Below are 18,544 nucleotides of genomic sequence, written 5' to 3'. Positions count from 1 at the left end.
AGGCAGAGGCAGGCAGATCTCTGTAAGTTCAAGGCCAGCCCCGTCTACAAAGTGGGTCCCAGGACAGCCAAGGCTGTTACACAGAGAAACTCTGTCTTGAAAAATAAAAAAAAGAAATTAATTGATAGGACTAACTGAAAAATATAACTATACCATCCCTGTATATATACTCAAAATAAGCTAAATCAGAGATACACCCATGTTTGTCATAGAAATATTCATACTAGCAAAGCATGATACCAACCTAGATGTTCCTCAAAGATGAGTGGAATAAAAATGTGAGATATATATATATATATATATATATATATATATATATATATATATATATATATATCAATCATATACTTTTGGTTATATAAAACTAATTGTGTCATTTGTAGAAAAGTGATAGAACCAGAGATCATATTAAATGAAATTATGTAGACTCACAAATATTGCATATTTTCTCTTGACATTTTGGTCGTGAGCTTAGCCTTTAATGCCTAAGTTCTCTCTCCAGTCCATGTTTTCTCTAATATGCAAAACCCAATCAAAATCAGTGAAATGTGGGTTCAGTGAGAGACCTTTTATCAAAAAAAAGATAGAGAATAAATGATAAATTTTCCAAACACGATCTGTGCCTTCTGCAGATATGCACATATACATGTACATATACATTCACAAAAAAATACACACAAAGGTTAATCAGATGTGAATATGAGCAAAGTATATAATGTACAGGCATGAAAATGTACATTAATATATACACTATTTTAAAAGGAGTTAGAAAAGTATGTGGCATGAAAGAAGAAAAAACACTGTTCCTCTGAAGTAGCACAAGGAAGAAACAGAAATTTACATTGCTAGATGAGGGCCAAAACAGTAATTCCAGGTCACATCAGAAATAAACAGGAATATTTATAATGGTAAGAGGATAGAGTCAGCAAAAAAGATGTGAATGACAACAGTCTTAAAACACATAAAACAAAAAATGATAAAACTAAAACCACATAGACACGAGAGATGTTCTCACAATACTCAGTAATTGCTAGAACAATTGAATGTTTGTTGACAAATGCAAAATTCATAAGTAAACAAAACTGCAATTCTCCTGCCAATATGACCTAATTTTTATATAAATTGTGTCAAACCCAACTAGTGCTCAGCATGCAATCTTTTTTAATAAAATATTCAGCAAGTTAAATTAAATGCAAGCCTTAAGACAAGTCTCAATAATATTAAAAATAATTCTAGAGGTTATACGATTCCAATTTTATTTTTATTGCTTAAATATTTATGTTGAATTTACTTAAACAAAAATTAAGTTTTGAATCTAGTTATGTGTAAGCATGCAAAATAAATAATATGTAAGAATTATAAACAGTAGCTACCACTAGAATTTTAGATAATGATTACAATGACATCTAGATATGCATAAATGTTGAGAGTGAACATTTTTTAAAAGGATTGTTTCTTTTATATAGCATTTTTTATAATGAGGAATTCACAAGTTGATTTACAAAACAAATTTTTTGAGACCTAATCATAAAACTTTTCAGTGGACAGTTACACAAAAAGTATCTCATAAGATGCAATGTACACATTTTCAAATACAGTATATTTAAAAAATCTACAAATTTTACTGGTCATAAAGTTGGAAAAAAATCATTAAAAGCTCAATCTGTTGACCTAGTTATCTGTGTGTGTTTGTGTTTCTATATATATTTGTCTCTCTGTGTGTCTATGTGTGTTTGTCTCTCCTACATGTGTATGCATCTGTGAATGTGTGTGCTTGTTTATATGTGTGTGCCTGTGAATGAATGTGCCTGTGTGTACTTCTGTTCCTACCAACTGAATTTATTTGAATATAAGATTATACTAATTGTCTGTCTACCTCTGAAGGCATTCCTACCCAAGGATAAGATTAAAATGTAAGCCATAGAGATGTGCATAAAATCATTTAGGTTATAAAATATGAAATAAGTATCAATTATATAAATACAATGAGACCAAAATAAAAGCAGTACCAAAGGAGGGGAGTTGAACATTTATACAATTTGCATTTTATGTTCTGGCAAAAAATGGTTTTAGAGAATCATTAATAAAAAATGACAATGGAAAAAACCATAATTATAATTTTTTATTTTTTCTATATATCTATAAATTTAGATGTTTCATAAATATCCCTGCCTGCTCAACTGAACATTGGTAAGATACAGATATTTTCAGCATGTTGAAGTTTAATAAGAGAACATCATTAACAGTCATTTAAATCATCTTCTATTTCTATAGTGAATGTTATATACTTAAAACACTAACGTTTTTCTTACTAAACAAGTGAATCACACAATTTTGAAAGCCTATCCTGCTCAAACACTGCTCAACATTTTTAAAAATTAACATATTTTGTTTTACCATCATTTTTAGTCTTTTTAAATAAATTATCTATGTGATTTTGAGATCCACTTAAGAAAACAAATCCCACAATCATGAAACAACAAGAAAACTGATAGTAAATGATTAGTTGTAGGATGAAATTTTTAGGATGAAATTCTGAGTGATCAAATTACAACAGGAAATGGTGTGGTTGAGTTGTGTCTGTTGTAGTCACTTCAAAATGAGTTTTTGCTGTCAGAAACAACTGTGCTATTTAACAATAATGGTAGAGCAGTCTCTAGAATGGACAATCAATAACTCTGGGAGACCAGAGTGCCACTGGACCACTGGCAGTGAGGATTTGTCCAGCTGCCTCCTGGTCCTGGCTGGAAGACATACTTCAACAGAAGGGTGAAAGGATGAACCAATCCTTGCCGGGCTTACAAACTCCCGAGCACTGTGCTCAGAAGGCAGTTGTAAAGACACTGACTTAAAGAAAAAAAAAAAGAGAGAGGCTAGAAAGATGATAATTAATATTTTTGTTCCGTGATTCTCTTTCTATCATTTCATCTTTAAAATTCTGTTAAAAGGATGTAGTGAGTCTTTGCAGTTTTTCTATTTTCCTTTAGTTCAATATAATCCCTGAGTTTGCTCAGTTAACTGGTTTCAGACGTCATTCATTACTGAATCAGTCATCAAGTCCAGTCATTGTGTTTCCTTCTTAATGTCTCTCAAACCCACAGGCTATTTTACTACTTCTACTCCCTAGATTCACTGAACTCCAAACAACTAATGCCACATTCTTCTGTTTTATTTCTAGCCTTTGTGTAGCATCAATTAATTTATCTTAGATAGCAAAAATCACTCTTACTATTTCCTTCTCAGTAACTTCCACACAGTTCTCTCATTTATGGGTTTAAAATCAGTGATATATGCACTGATATATTTACATTTACCTAATGTATAAAACCCCAACATATATTATATTGTTCTTTCTTGCTGCTGTTTGTCTTAGTTAGGGATCCTATTACTGTGAAGAGACACCATGACTACAGCAACTCTCATAAAGGAAAACATTTAATTGTGGTGGATTACAGTACAGAGGTTCAGTCCATTATCATCATGGTGGGAAAATGGTAGCATGCAGGCAGACATGGTGCTGAAGAAGAGCTGAGAATTCTACATCTTGATCCAGAGAAAACAGGAAGATAACTGAGACACCAGGCATGGCTTGGCATATATGAGATCTCAAAGCCTGCCTAAACAGTGTCACACTTCCTCCAACAAGGCCATACCTACTCCAACAAGCCACACCTCTTAATAGTGCCACTCCCTAGGAGCTTATGGGAACAATTACATTCAAACTACCACACTGTTGGACATTGTAAATTCTTATTAAAGTTTCAATCATAATTTCATAATTTTTATAGAATGAATTTAATCCAGCCCTTAAGTTTTAGCTTATATTTCATATCTTCTATGAGATATTCCCTGACTCCAGTAATCCAAAGTAATTGACATTAATTATCTTTATGCTGCAAAGGGTATTGTGGCCTCATATGTTCACAGGGTACTTATCTCAGTTCTTTAAATATATGAAGAATGTCCTAAGAGCAGATTTTTTTGAACCTTCTATTTAATAATAGAAGGAAATATCTTGAGAAGAACAGGTAACTGTGTGATGTTATCACTTTTATTCCTTCTTCATTGGCTTTCTTGACCATAAATCTTTTAATTTGTGCAGTAGCCAGAGAAATTCTCAAAAGAAAAGAGTGAAGGCAATGTCATCCTTCTTAGCCTCAGAGAGGCAGCGACAGCATCTTTGATGATGAGGAATTTAAAGCAAAGCGTGCTCATCATTAACTGCCTTGACATTATATACTCATTGTAAATGTGACTATTGTTCTTTCTAAGTTTCTTTTTTCACTTTATTATCACTTATTAACTGTACAACATAGCTGCTTTATGACTTTTCATACATGTATATAATATGCTTTGGTCATCTTTAACCCCTTATTAGCATATCCTGCTCCCCCAACACTATTCCCTTTTCTCTACCTCCCAGCCCTCCTTCTGCTTTCATTTATTATCTCTATCATTCCTTTCTTTTTATTATCATCGATACATGTATACATATATATAAATGCAACTTGCTGAGAACATTTAGTGATGTCCATATATGTTTTTAGGGATGACCACTGGCTTTAGATATGCAATTAGAGATCTCATTCCTGGGGAAGACTGATTCTCCCTCTCAGAAGTCATTAACTTCTAAAGAGATACTGAGAAGAAGCCAGGAAACCCTTACCTGGTGGGGATGACAAGAGCTTATTGGAAAATCAGAACAATCAAGTTGGACTTGGTGGCAAAGCCTGTAATCTCAGCATTTGTGAGGCTGAGACAGGAGGATAGAGTCTTTGAGACCAGTGTACACTACTTATCCAGATCAATGAGAAACAAATTAAGGATCTTAGGTGAACCAGTCTGGAAATCTAATCCTGGGAGTATTTGGAAATTGGCAACTGTGGAACTTAAATGCTGAGGAAAGTAGTGAAATCCACCTATCTAATGTCAGATGGTGCAGTTGGATGCTGAGATGTGAAGTATTCCATCCTTTGTCTGAGCTTTGTAATGCAAACTAGGCATTTGTTAATATTAATGAATATCATTGGCATACTTAATACATATAACATTAAATGTTAGTAAAATTTACTGAAGTTTGTCATGCCAAGTGTTTGACATAATGTTTTCTTATTTGTGCAGCTGAAATCAAACCATGAAAGTGCTTTCTGTTGGCAGTACAGTATTTTCTCCCTTGCTGATTGCTCGATAGTCATAACAAAATGATGATAAACTTGGTGTGTTGTCTGTATATAACTGTCCTATTTGACCCTGTGACTGGTTAAAGGCATTGTGCATTATTCTTCCTTCCCAAAACATAGCTATTCCTGTACAACAACTATAGAAAACAGATCGAGGAAGAAAATGCACTCTTCTACTTTAATCATCAAATTCTTAATACTGCCTCAGATTCACAGAAGGGTGGCGGGTGATAAAGAAGTATATAATTGAAGGAAAAGGAACTAAGGCACAAGGGGATAGAAACACGTAGGGAATCTCCTGGTATGTTTCAAAAAAAAAAAAAAAAAAGAAGCATCTGGGTCTTGATGGCAAAAATCCTAGTAGAATCTATGGGTAAAATATGGCAACAAGCACTTTCAATATGTCAAAAAATATGGTCATTCCCCAAGCTGTATGCCTCAAAGTGCTTGAGGATATTTAACAGTAAGATATTACCATCTGAAAGACAGGCTGATGAGTCACCAGTAATAGTTCTGTTTCAAATGCTGCCTTTTATTTAGAATTTAAGAAATATAACATGGAAAATGCTATGTCTCTGTTTTCGAAATTTGTTAGAATATTTTTAGAATGACTTCAGTATTTCTTTTTCAGCAAAGGTTGGGGGAGCTTTATACTGTCTGATGCTATGGATTACATATCTTGGCACTGTTCTGGAAATGGTGGTAAAAGTAAACACCAGAACTGATGGCTGTGACAAAAATGTGCAGCAGAAATAACACCATTCAGTCACTAAGCAACAGATTACAAATGGAGACTTAATACCTAACACTGGTATTCTCCACTGGGTTCTAACTTTATTCCTTGGCAGTAAGGAGTGTAATATTTTGATTTATCCAAATGAAAGATTAATAAGTACAAAAAAATGTACAAGTAAACCAAAATAGCAAATTCAATATTTAATTTTGAAAGGTCTTAGATTTTACATTTGAATGGCTCCTTTTTGGAGTACCACACCTGACCAGACACAAGGAATCCCCATTAAAGAGGTGCAAATTATTTTGCAAAGCTGGCCCCAATGTCCTTTTTGACCCATTCGTTGAAGAGGGCCACCTGCCAAGTGAACAAATAGGACACTCTTGATTTATTTTCTTACTCTGGTTCAAACATTATCAGCCTGAAAGAAAACACAACTTTTAAACCAACGGAAAAATAACTTCTAACTTTGAACCTTTCCTGCTCTAGTCAAAATAAGATGGCAATGAAACCAGAAACATATAATCATTTAAGCAGAGAATGTGATTGTGTTGTTATTAAATTTTAGTTAACAGTTTAGTTAACAGAAGACCTACAGACACTTTTTTGTTCAATTTCCCCATTTGAAAAATTAAAAATCTAATCTGATTTTGAAAACATGAACTCTTCCATTCCACTATCAAAACCTTTAAAGATAGATGCTCCCAAAAATGCAACCATGCATTTGCCATCACACTATCTGCTGTATGGATGGTACTTAACTGATCCCATAAAGGTCCCTGTTTGTGCCTGAGTATTAGACTTGATGATCACTTGGAGGACCCAGATTATTTTGTGACTGTTTAACTATTTTAACACAACATTATAAACTGACTTAATATAGACTAACACAAGCTGGTATGTGCTGGATACATCATCTGGTAACACAGAAAGTCAACAATATTGAGAAAGGAATGTCACTTTGACCTTCCAATTCATTAGAAATGTAAAGTACTTCCCTACCTCAGTAGAATAAAACAAAATAGAGTTAGAAAAAAAAGGAGGCTATTTTCTTTGTTAAAATTTGTATTTTATTGCTTCATTCAATTTATTTAATGTCTCTGCATTGATACCAACTACTGAAATTAAAGCAAATGACAGAATCTATGAGTTAGAGCCACGCCAGTGAAGATTCTCCAAGGCAAATGTAGAGATGGATATTTAAACAAGTACAACAGAGCAAACCAAACAGATGACAATTATTTTTTAAATACAGTAGAAACAAAAGAAATAAACAATGAGATACTAGGAAATGCAGGAAAACCTCATTGTGCAAAAAGCAATTTAATTTATAGAATCAGAAAAGTCAGGACCAAGAAGATACAATTAATAGAGGAGAGTAGATTCTAGCATAGGAACAGTATGATGCTGAGCATCAAGGTTACTTTACTTTAATTGTTCTAAAGAAGGCAAATGAACTGGGGTGTACATTAAAGAAATAAGAAGCAAATGTTCAGGCAGAAAAGTCAAGGTGAGATGGGAAACCACAGTGAGGTTCTTTCAAGATATTGCTCTAAGAAGCACTTATGAACAGAAAGAGGGTGAGGCAGTTGAAAAACTTCATACAAACAAAACAAGGATCACCCCCAATAAAATGAGTTAGTGCAGAAACTTCACTCTGACTTGATGCTTCAAGCTTGGCGAATCACAAAGCCTCTAAAATACTAAAGGATAGTCATAGAACTTAAAAATATCAAACAGTAGACAAGACCACAGGAATATCAAGAAAAATACACCTGCCAAGCATGTATTTTCTAAGCATTCATAATTTCAGTGTTGCTATTTCTAGTGGGTCCTAGATCCCTTTATCTCCACTAGACATTTAAAGTGCTTTTCAATTTTTGCTGAGGCTCTAGTGATTCAATCACAAACATCCTAATTCTTGAGAATTTAGAGCCTTCACTCTTGTCTTCTTCTGGAGTCAGTTAACTGTGCTTTCCTGACCTCCTGGGTCTCACATCAACCAGGCAGAGGCTGGGGGCAAATTTCACTGCAGAGCTCCTAATGTGGCTTCAGGCAGGCAGTGAGAGTTCAATAAATATTGATTGATGGTAATAGAGACAGCATCACTCGTCTTAGATATGTTGTCACCATTCTCACAGGAAGCCACTGAGAGTCTGCTCTGTGCAGGACAGTTTCCATGGCAGCAGAAATTAAATACCAGAAAACTTGAAGCTATACAAAAGTCACAGGCAACAGCACACTAAACCTTGCATCATTCATGACTCTTTGTATTGCCTCAGTATAAAGAACAGGCTGAGATTTCCTAATATGTCTGCACTGTGAATAGAATAACTGTATGAGGGCTATGCCATGCCTTTAATGGGATTGCATTATTTCAAAGCTAAAGCATGGATTCTCAGTATGAAAGGTAGTGAAGCACATAGGATCTTCTCAGGCCATAGCTTCAGTCCATGGACACAAAAACGTTATTGGATTTTCCATAATATTGTAGAGAACATGTCCGGCCCCTCTAAGTACATTTTTAAAATATCTAGTCTATACTAGCAGCATTTGGTATATTCAATAATCTGCGTTACTGGTGGTTGAGATACCATCCTCTAAAAGGAAGCTCTGTGTTGCTGAATTCTCCTTTACCTACTAGATATGGTTTAAATTATGACTAGCTAAATAATACTCTCATTTCTACAGCAGTGATTTCTATTTGCTTTAGAAAAGGCAGGCTCTCTCTCTCTCTCTTTCTCTGTTTCTCATCTTTGTGTGTGTGTGTGTGTGTGTGTGTGTGTGTGTGTGTGTGTGTCAGTCATTCATACTTATTCATACTCTCTATAGAAATAATACTTGCCACTGACAACAGCTGTACAGAAAAATACAGAAATCCATGTGATCCATATAAAGTTCCCCAGATGGAAAACATACATAAAAATAAAACAGTGTACTGTAGAACAGTATTCTTTTTTCAATCATTATATTTATTAAAGCATAACCTTAAAACAATTGTAAAGAGAAAAAAGTGCTAGAATTAGTGACCCATCAACTGCTCAGCAATTACTGTGTTGAATATGTTTCTATGTTGTCACACTTAATAGCAAAACTCAATTGGGTTTTATTCCTATTCACATTTCACATATGATAAACAAGTGGCATTGAGTGACTTACCTAGAAGTATTTTGAAAGGTATCATGGAAATATGGAAATTTGAACCCCTTTCCTGTCAACGATACATGAAGTACATATCACAGACGATAACACCCATCATTCACTGAGAGTTTATCAAGGGCCAAGCCTCTGGTAAATCAACTGAGTTTTATCCTTACATAATGCTATGAATAGATATTTGTATTATATTGTAGAAACTAAAAATGAAGCTTAGGGAATAAATAACAACCAGTTCCATATAATATATTGACTGGAACCAAGACTGAAAGCCATGTGTGAAATCCATGCTGTAAGGGCCTCCCATGGCATATTTCTCCTTCTGTATTACATTTTTTCCTGTGTTTCCTTCATGGGGACTTGTTAGATTATTACCTTTGACCCTGTGCTCATAGACAAACCAAATACAACTACCTGATAAAGTCTTTGAAAACTCAACAGGGTTTCAGTGTCATTGTAAGGCTTTGTCAAACCTGTCTGATAAAGACTCTCATGAACAATTATTTAACTAAAAAATTAGGATTGACAACCATGCCAATTAGACAAGGCCATGAAAAAGCTTGGAATACTTCTTTCCAAGCAAGGAATACACTGGGTTCTTTTAGGACTTGGGAGAGGGAAAGAAAAGGAGGAAGTGAGAAATTTAGAAAGATTAATCAGAGTAAAACTGTTGGCTACATATTAGTTCAGGATTATGTTTCTTTGTAAAGAGGCAGGTAAAATAAATATGGAATACAATATCTAGAAATTCATTATCTGAGACTCTACAAACTGGCTTCTGTATATGAAAGATTCAGATCACCCAAGCAACAATAGGTTCCCCATTATTTTTGAAATGGCATAGAATAGAGAAGTTCCTGAAGAGCCTGTGGCTGTACATTTCTTGATTTTCAGGGCAGAGCTTTCATTTTCTCAAACCTAGTTTAAATGGTACATGCTTATCAAGACTTACATAAGAGAGTCTCTTCTTCAGATTGTATCTTTTGCCTGCACATTCCTGGTTCAACACCCTCCATGTGCTCTCAATCTCTGAAATTCTTTGACTAACATAATACAATTTTGGAGATATGGTTTGCAAAACAGGTATAGAGAGCTCACTACTAAGTGATATCATCCACTGAGGATGGTGGGAAGAATGTCAGGGTCTGGCTGAAATGATCCGAGTGTCTAGAGAGGACTGTGAGGTATACTGAGAATGAGTAAGTGAAAAGAGAGAAAATGCCAACCTTTCCTCTTCTATCTGGGGTTCAATGAGAAGAGAGAAAGTGACCCTTCACTGGAAAATTATTTAAGGGTTGTCTGGGTATCAAGACAATGTTAGAATCATGTAGAAGAGAGGCAGAGAATATTGAAAAAGAGTGTAAAATATCCCTGCTCTCTTCAAAAGTCTGATGGGAAAGAGGCAGAAATCTTCAATTACTGACTTTACTTACAATGAGAATTTGTTCCACGGATTATCTTTTATTTGCACAGATATTTAAGGTTGACATTAGATCATACAATCAAACAAACTGAATGTGTTTAAGAGAAAAGAATGCTGAGTTACTGAAGGTGAATAACTGGCAAAGCTTGTAGGCTTCACCGTTGCCCATGTAACTACCAAAAACCGTTATGTTCTGGGTGTCGCATATGCTATAGAGTATCCCGGAATGCCTTGCTATACAAGCCCCTTATGTTCTATAAAAGACACCCAGTTTTATGTGGGCACTCAACTGTGCAAATACATTTCCCACCTTTATAGAATCTAGATGTATATGTGAGACTGATTTATGACCAATGGGATGTGGTGGAAGTGGAGTACTACAAAGTTCTGGAAAATCCCCTTGATTGTCTGTCATTGAACTCTTCCACATTTTGCCTGTGATGGCTCAGACTGGGGCAAAATTATGAAGTATGAGATGATAGACAAGTGCTGTGGAAGACAGAGGGGCAATGCAGGAGGATGGGAGTTCCTCAGGATTTTGAAAAGCTCTAATTTTGCCCATCCAGACTTTAATGGCCAACCCCAGAGGTCTTCTTTTCAAAAAGGAGATACAGGTATGTTGTTTGATTCATTTTCATGTGAGGCTTTTTTGTGACTCATAGCCATCCATAAACCTAGATGGCACACTGGTCCTCTGTACTAAAATCAACAGGACTTGGTACTGTCTTCCTATATAGTATCTCCCAGTATTATGGAGTTATTATAAAATTGTGCACTGGTTATAGATGGGGGCTGAGAATTTACATTATGTGACATTTAGTGCTGGAGAAATTGTGTAGCACGAATCTTAAAAGGTCTTATTAATAAAATCAAACCAGGAGCCAGGTATTGGGGTTAAAGCTGGAAGATCAGAAAACAGAACAAGCCACAGCCACCTCACCTTGCCAATTCCTCAACTGATTCTGTTTCCTCAGACTGGAAGCCTCTGAGTCCTCATCTAAATGGATCTCAGCTGAACTGCTGCTAAAAACCTAAAAACTTAACCAGGCCCTAGTTCCTGGTTTTTACACCTTAAATACCTTTCTGCTTCCTGGGATTAAAGGCATGTGTTACCATACCTGGCTGTTTCCAGTGTAGCTTTGAACTCACAGAGATCCAAACCTATCTCTGCCTTCAGATTGCTAGGATTAAAGGTGTGTGTGCCACATTTTCTGGCCTCTATATCTAGTGGCTGTTCTGTTCTTTGACCCCAGATAAGTTTATTATAGTACACAATATATTGGGGAACACAATATCACCACAAAATTACTCAGCAGTTAAGAACACTGGCTATTCTTTCTGATGCCTAGGTTTGATTTCCAGCACCCACATGGTGGTTCACAACAGTCTGTAACTCTACTTACAAGAGATTCACTGCCTTCTTCTGCCTCCATGGGCACCAGACATGCATGGAGGCAAAATGCCTAAACACATAAAAATATTAATAAATGTGTAACAGTCTTTGACCATACATGACACTAGCCAATCTCAGGAACATAGTGAGAATTTTTCTCAAAACAACCATCATTAACAACAAGCAAGACATTGTAAATGAAACAAAGACTGAGAACAATTTTCATCAGGCTAATTTTGAAGAAAGTTGAGACAATGAAGAATGGTGGTCAAGAGGATAGATACTTCAGACTAACCAGATTCAAATCCTTTCTGTACCACTTGCTGCATAAATTTGGCCAACTTACTTCAGTTATTAACCTCACAGTTATACGATGGACATGATTACAACATTTTTCTTGCTAAGATTGTCATGGGAAGCAAAGGAGTTAACATCAATGCAAGAGCCATGCCTGGCAGCTAGTAAGTGCTATTAACTGACCTAAATGAACATCATAACCAGTGAAAATTAATTGAAATGTCTCAGTTAAACAAAGAACTAAGTTTAAAGCTTTACAAGAGAATTCACTCTCTAACCAAGAGCACAAAGTTAAGAGGAGACCACCCTTGGTGTCACTCCATCCATATAGTTACACATGAGTCCTTCACACGGATCATTTTAGATGTGGAGTCAGATTGCCACAATGAAACCTTGGGGTTTTCAAATGTCACTGCAACTGTCAGTATAACAAAAGTCTCTATAACCAATTGAAAAAAGCAATAGCCTGAAGTAGCTCTGCATCAAACTATTAGCATACTGATGCTCTCTCCAGTTCAACAGTGAATAGCATTAAATAATTTTATGTAATTTTCCAGAATAGTTTATCAACCCGTAATTGGGCCAAAAAATAAAACTACAAATAATTGAATATTTTAAAATACTAAGGGTGGAACCCAGGACTTTGTATAAGCGAGGCAATTGTCCCACTTGCTGAGCTTGCTAAATCTTCAGCTTCAAGAAACATTTCTAATAGTCTTTGTGGATTCTTTTCAGTTCAGTGAAGGAACATAAACATTGCAATTTTCTGAGAACTTCCAGATAAGTTTATAGATATGGAAGATTTTTTAACATTTCTCTTAATATTTTTAAATAAGCCAAACAGGGACATGAGGGCACATTTTCAGTAAGCCACAGAAAGTTAGACTTTGTGAGCCAGAGTCCTGGCAAAGGCCACCCCTTTACCCTCATCTCTTACTGTCAGGTTTTATTTTTCTTTTTGATGTTATCTCAGTTGTGAAATGCCTTCCCTCCACTGTTAGTGGAAATATGCTGGCTGAATGGAATCTTTGTCACCAATCAGTGTCCTCAAGCTCCATTTATAAATAGGAGGCTTGAAAGGTCTAGCTGAGAGAGCACAAAGACTGAAGGAGGATTCATGCAGGATGAGCAGCTGGCCGCTCCCCTCCTTCCAGGCTTGCAGTTTATAAACTTTCCCTCTCCGTGAGGCTTTTGCACCACACTGGGAAACTTCCAAATATAACTCCATTACAGAGCCATCTGAAGAAACTAAAGAACGTCCGTGCTGATCCACAGTATAAAGTGATGACACTCAGGATTTGTCAAAACATTTCACCTTTGCAGCTGCTTAGCCCCTGGTGGCAGGAGCTAAGACTTGGTTGACAACAACACACAGTCAGAATTGCTAGAAAACGTAGAATGAACTGCTTCCTGAGTACTTAAGATGTATTTAAAGAATTTCCTACCATTAAGTGCCTTGGAGAGTCTAATTAGTTTTTTTATTTTCTGTTTTTATCAACTTAGCCTATAGAATTTGACCCCAAACAACATTTATTAAGTTTCTCTTTACTTAGAATGCTGCAGGGCATCATGTATTTATTTTTCTTTGGAGATACAGTCTACTAAATTTTGTACATCACAATGTCTAATACCGCAGATTTGTCCAAGTTGAACAGTCCCACAGCTCCTGGCATACCTTGTGAAAGTACTGAAGAGATGGGATATCCTGCTCTTTTAGCTTCTAAAGAATATGGTGTGTGATTAAATGAAAGAGTTCTTTAAAAAAAATCAACATACAGTAACTCAATTAGAAGAATAACCTGAAAAAGTCTTTTCCAGGTTTGTTCTAGAAACTTCTCTGGACACAAATTTATTCTGAAATAGTGTTCCCATCTATTCTAGTCAGAGTTCTTCATTTTTTTTTTCCTTTGGTAACTACAAAAGAAACAAGGAAAGCCAAGTCCCCAAAACTTCAGTAGAAGCCATGATATTAAATGAAGCTAGAGAAAAGGCCACGGTCATCACCAATGAAATCACTGTTACTGGGGCAACTGGATGCCACTGCTCTGATGAATAGTTGCCAATGTGTGACACCAGATCACGCCCCTGCCAACATCGCCACAGAGCTTTTGTGCCACTGCCATTGGAAATACTCTGGTGCTGTTCATCCTAAGCCACCACTAATCCCCAGTCTCCAGGGAAGACACTTCTGGACTCTTCTCTTTCCCATTACTTCCTCTGGACAATGAAACTATAGGCAAGAGTTAGTAGTGGATGAAATTCTATCTGAAAGGAAACTCTTAATTTCACATGAAAACACACAAAAGGAATTATAGTTCAACATATCACTATGAACTCGTGTAACCTTAATGCAGAAAAGTATAGCTACATTCACAAATATGCACATATACAGAGATACATATGTATACATAGTATAAGCATAATACTTGCTTGTTTTCTTAGTGTGAAGCCCTAGAAACAAGGGCAATCAAGTTACACTGAGTATGTCTGATGCACATATTTTGGTTTCCAAAACTGCTCTTTGAAACATGTTGTAAATACACGACTTACCACTGACAGGGAAATAAAGTGTCTTTATCCTCCCTGTACTGAATGTTTGGAATTGATCCATAACATCTCCAAAGGAAACAGAAAATGCTGTTTCAGGGGGAGGGGGGGAGTATCAGGGCATAATGGTTTGAATGAGAATGGTCTCTGTAGGCTCATATATTTGAATGCAAGGTCCCTAGTTAGTAGAGCTGTATGGTGAAGGATTAGGAGGAGCAGCACTGTTAGAGAAGGTGTGTTACTGGATGGACTCTGAAATTTCAAGAACCACTCCAAGCCAGGTCTCCCACCCTCTCTCTCCAACTTTTGGATCAGAATACAAGCTCTGAGCTACTGATCCAGTGACATGTCTGCCTCTCTGTCTGCTGCCACACTCCCTATATGATGGTCATGGATTCACTCTCTGAAACTACAAGCAAGCCCCCAACTGAATGCTTTCATTCTATAAATTTCCTTGGTTATATCATCTATTAACAGAAATAGAAAAGCAACTAAGACATAAGGCCTCTTGAAAAAATGACTAATTACAGGACTAGACTAGGGTAAAAATACACAGTATGACGTACAGAACATCATAGAGCTCCAAATACATAATGAAGTGCTTAAAAACTCACAATGATGAAGGTATGTGTGCAAGAGGGGTATATGAGTCAAGGAAATGACCTAAAGTTCAAAATGACTCAGCAACAACATAAAGTCGAACTGAATTATGATTCAACATATAAAATTAATATTCATGAATTCATGTTTATATGAGTAAATGATAGAATATAAATGAAAATAACTACCCATTGCTAAAGAAGTCCAAGTAATTATGTAGATACCTTTCCATCTGAAAGCTCTTCCCTCAGCTTAAGTTTGTGCACACAATGGTTTCCTTCCAAACATTTCAAAATTGGAGGTGGGAGAAAAGTGAAAGGAAACTTCAGGGCACAGAATCATGGGAAATACTACCAATCGCATGGCCACAGTAAGGAAACGTACCATTGACCCAGTGCTGTGAAAAAGACATTCGGCTACCTTTGGCTTTTATGTGTAAGTGGATGTCTCTGCTGGAATTATAAGAAAATTGTCAAACAAATTCCAGCATGGGAATGCTCTGAAAAGTACCTGAACAATATTTCTTTAAACTCCTAGTGTCTTAACAAGCCAGGCAAGTCCGAAACAGTCAGTTAAGAAAGCACGAGAGCCTGGCAGTGGTGGTGCATACCAGCCCTGGGGAGGCAGAAACAGGTGGATCTCTGTGAGCTCAAGGCCAGCCTGGTCTACAGAGCTAGTTCTGGGACACACACAGAAACCATGTCTCAAAAAATCAGAAAGACGAAAAAAAGAAAATCCCAAGAAAACTAAAATAGCCAAATACAACATTTATCCTTTAAGGACTCCTTGTGCACAGAATAGCCAGTTACATGAAACTAAATCAGCAAAGTTTGTATTTACTTAGTTATAATATCAATATTGGTCCTTTAATTGCATTACATGTACCACATTAGTGGGAAAGAAGTAATTGGATGTGCAATGTCCGAGAACTCTGAGTATTAATTGGTAATTTTCCTCTAATTCTAAAAATATTCTAAAATATGAAGTACATCTGGGGATTTGGATTTGAAGTACCTATAACATTATCAACCGTCTTCCCATTGGCTGAGTAAACTAAATAGAGAAAGTCATCATGAATAACTAACCCACAACAGCAAGGGCAGAAACAATAAACAAGGAGACAGAAAGCCGTCAATGTGGAGAACAGAGAACAGATTATGACCAAACAATGCACTGCAGGTATTTAAGAGCTGAGGATAAAGCTGTGGATGGCTTTCACTAACCTCACTTCTGTATTGGCCCAAAGTATAGACAGCACAAACAACAACAAAACCCCAGAAATTCTTCACATGAACGAAGATCAAAAACCAAGTTCTAAAAGTACTGCAAACAGAATTGAGGTTGTTCATTTTTCTTTTTGTTCTGCCCTTTGCTTCTTTGTTGAATTGTTTCAGTGCTGGGGACCCAATGCAAGGCTGTGCACATGCTGGGCTAGTTCTCCCACTGCTGTACAGCCCCTGACTTAACCTCAGGATGAACCAAGCTCCATCAGTTTACAGAAGGACCAGATTGCTTGAGAGTTGGGAAGACCTCCAGTTCAACCCTGAATTTACTACTTATTAGCCATATTACTCTTACAAATCTACTCCATGACAATGAATCTCAGTTTCTTAATATGAAACTGAATGTAATTTTCCCTTTACAAAATTAAGTGGATTAAAACAAAATTTAAGTCAAGCGCCTGTCATATGAGTTCTGTGAAATATCAACCTTTTTTGTTCCCCTTTTATGTCAATTAAATTAACCAATATATTTCAAAATATATTCTGTGTACCACAGGAATAAACATCATAAAGCTGATCCAAAGAAAATAGTAGCCAATCTGAAATAGTTTTCAGTAGATAAAGCTAGAACAATTTGAGTGATATTTTAGTGTATGTATTTATTGTTCCTGTGTATACATACACAAATATGTGCACTAGTACATCTGTGTCACAGTCAGAGGGTACATTACAGGAGTTGGTTTTTGCCATCCACCATGTGGATCCAGAGGATTGAACTTCAGTTGTCAAGCATGGTGGCAAGTGCCTTTACACCCTAAGCCATCTCACTATCCCTGAGAAGTATTCTCTAACACAACACTGAATCTTAATCCAAATTACATTTATATTAATAAATGATTGAATAAGTAAAGGGAGAAAAACAATTCTCACAGAAGAATTTAAAATATTATGTAGAAAAAAAAACTGTTTTCTTAGATGTGGAATGGACTTAGTGACTCACTTCCTAAGAATAAAGAATGGAGGGGAAAAAGAATTTAACTGACTAGGGAAACCTGATAGACATGTCGTAACTAAGCAACCAAGTTAAATGTTTGTTATATGGAGGTCATATAGCCCCAGATATGATTAGAAATGGTAGTGCTTCATCTCTGTGGTGTGCTCTCTGAAAACCAGGCATAAACAGGGCATAGCATATAAAATCATCAGCTAGATCCAATATGAGGGGTTTTCTACCAATAGTCCTCAAAAACGACAATGCCCCAAAGAACAAAGGGACAGCCACCATGAGAAGACACTAGGAGGACCAAGACTGCAGAAACTAAATGATCGAGGTGGTGTCCTGGATCAGATCTTCAAGCAGAACAAAGGAAAAGCAGCAGAAAGCCTGGCAAGATGAAGATAAAGCCTGCAATACTTAAGGGCAGCAAAATATGGCCACCTTTGTTTGGACAAATATCATATCTGTGGTTATGTACCCTCCATCAAGAAGGGTCACTCCTGCACAAACCAGGTGAAAAGAATACAGAAACCTTGGATTATCTTTTAAAGTTTTCTGTAAACCAAATTACTCCTAAGTAAGTTATTTTTAAGGATTAAAAATTAACTTTGAATAAGATGAGGGAATTAAAAACAGGAGAAGTTAAAACTAAATATTAAATGTTATGGGGTGAATTAAAATTATACAGTTGCGCAAAAATAGAAATTACCAGGAAGTAAAACGTTAAAAAGCATATAATATACACAAAAAGAAAGAGGAAGATGGGGGAGAGAGGAAATCACAATACCAATTAATAGAAATATTTCAAATTATTGTTTCATATCAAGAAAGAACTCTCTAAGTGAATAAAAGTGTTGACAATCTTCCCCAAAGTAGAACCCATTATCTATTGACTTACTATTAGTTAAAGAAATATTCAAAAGCTTCTAATGGTTGTTTTATATTCCACAAAATAAACTGTGTGGGGGTCATTGATACCATTAGCTACTGAAGCA

Source organism: Peromyscus eremicus, chromosome 13 (genome assembly GCF_949786415.1).
Source record: "Peromyscus eremicus chromosome 13, PerEre_H2_v1, whole genome shotgun sequence".
NCBI classification, from domain to species: domain Eukaryota; kingdom Metazoa; phylum Chordata; class Mammalia; order Rodentia; family Cricetidae; genus Peromyscus; species Peromyscus eremicus.
Note: the sequence above shows the minus strand (reverse complement) of the source record.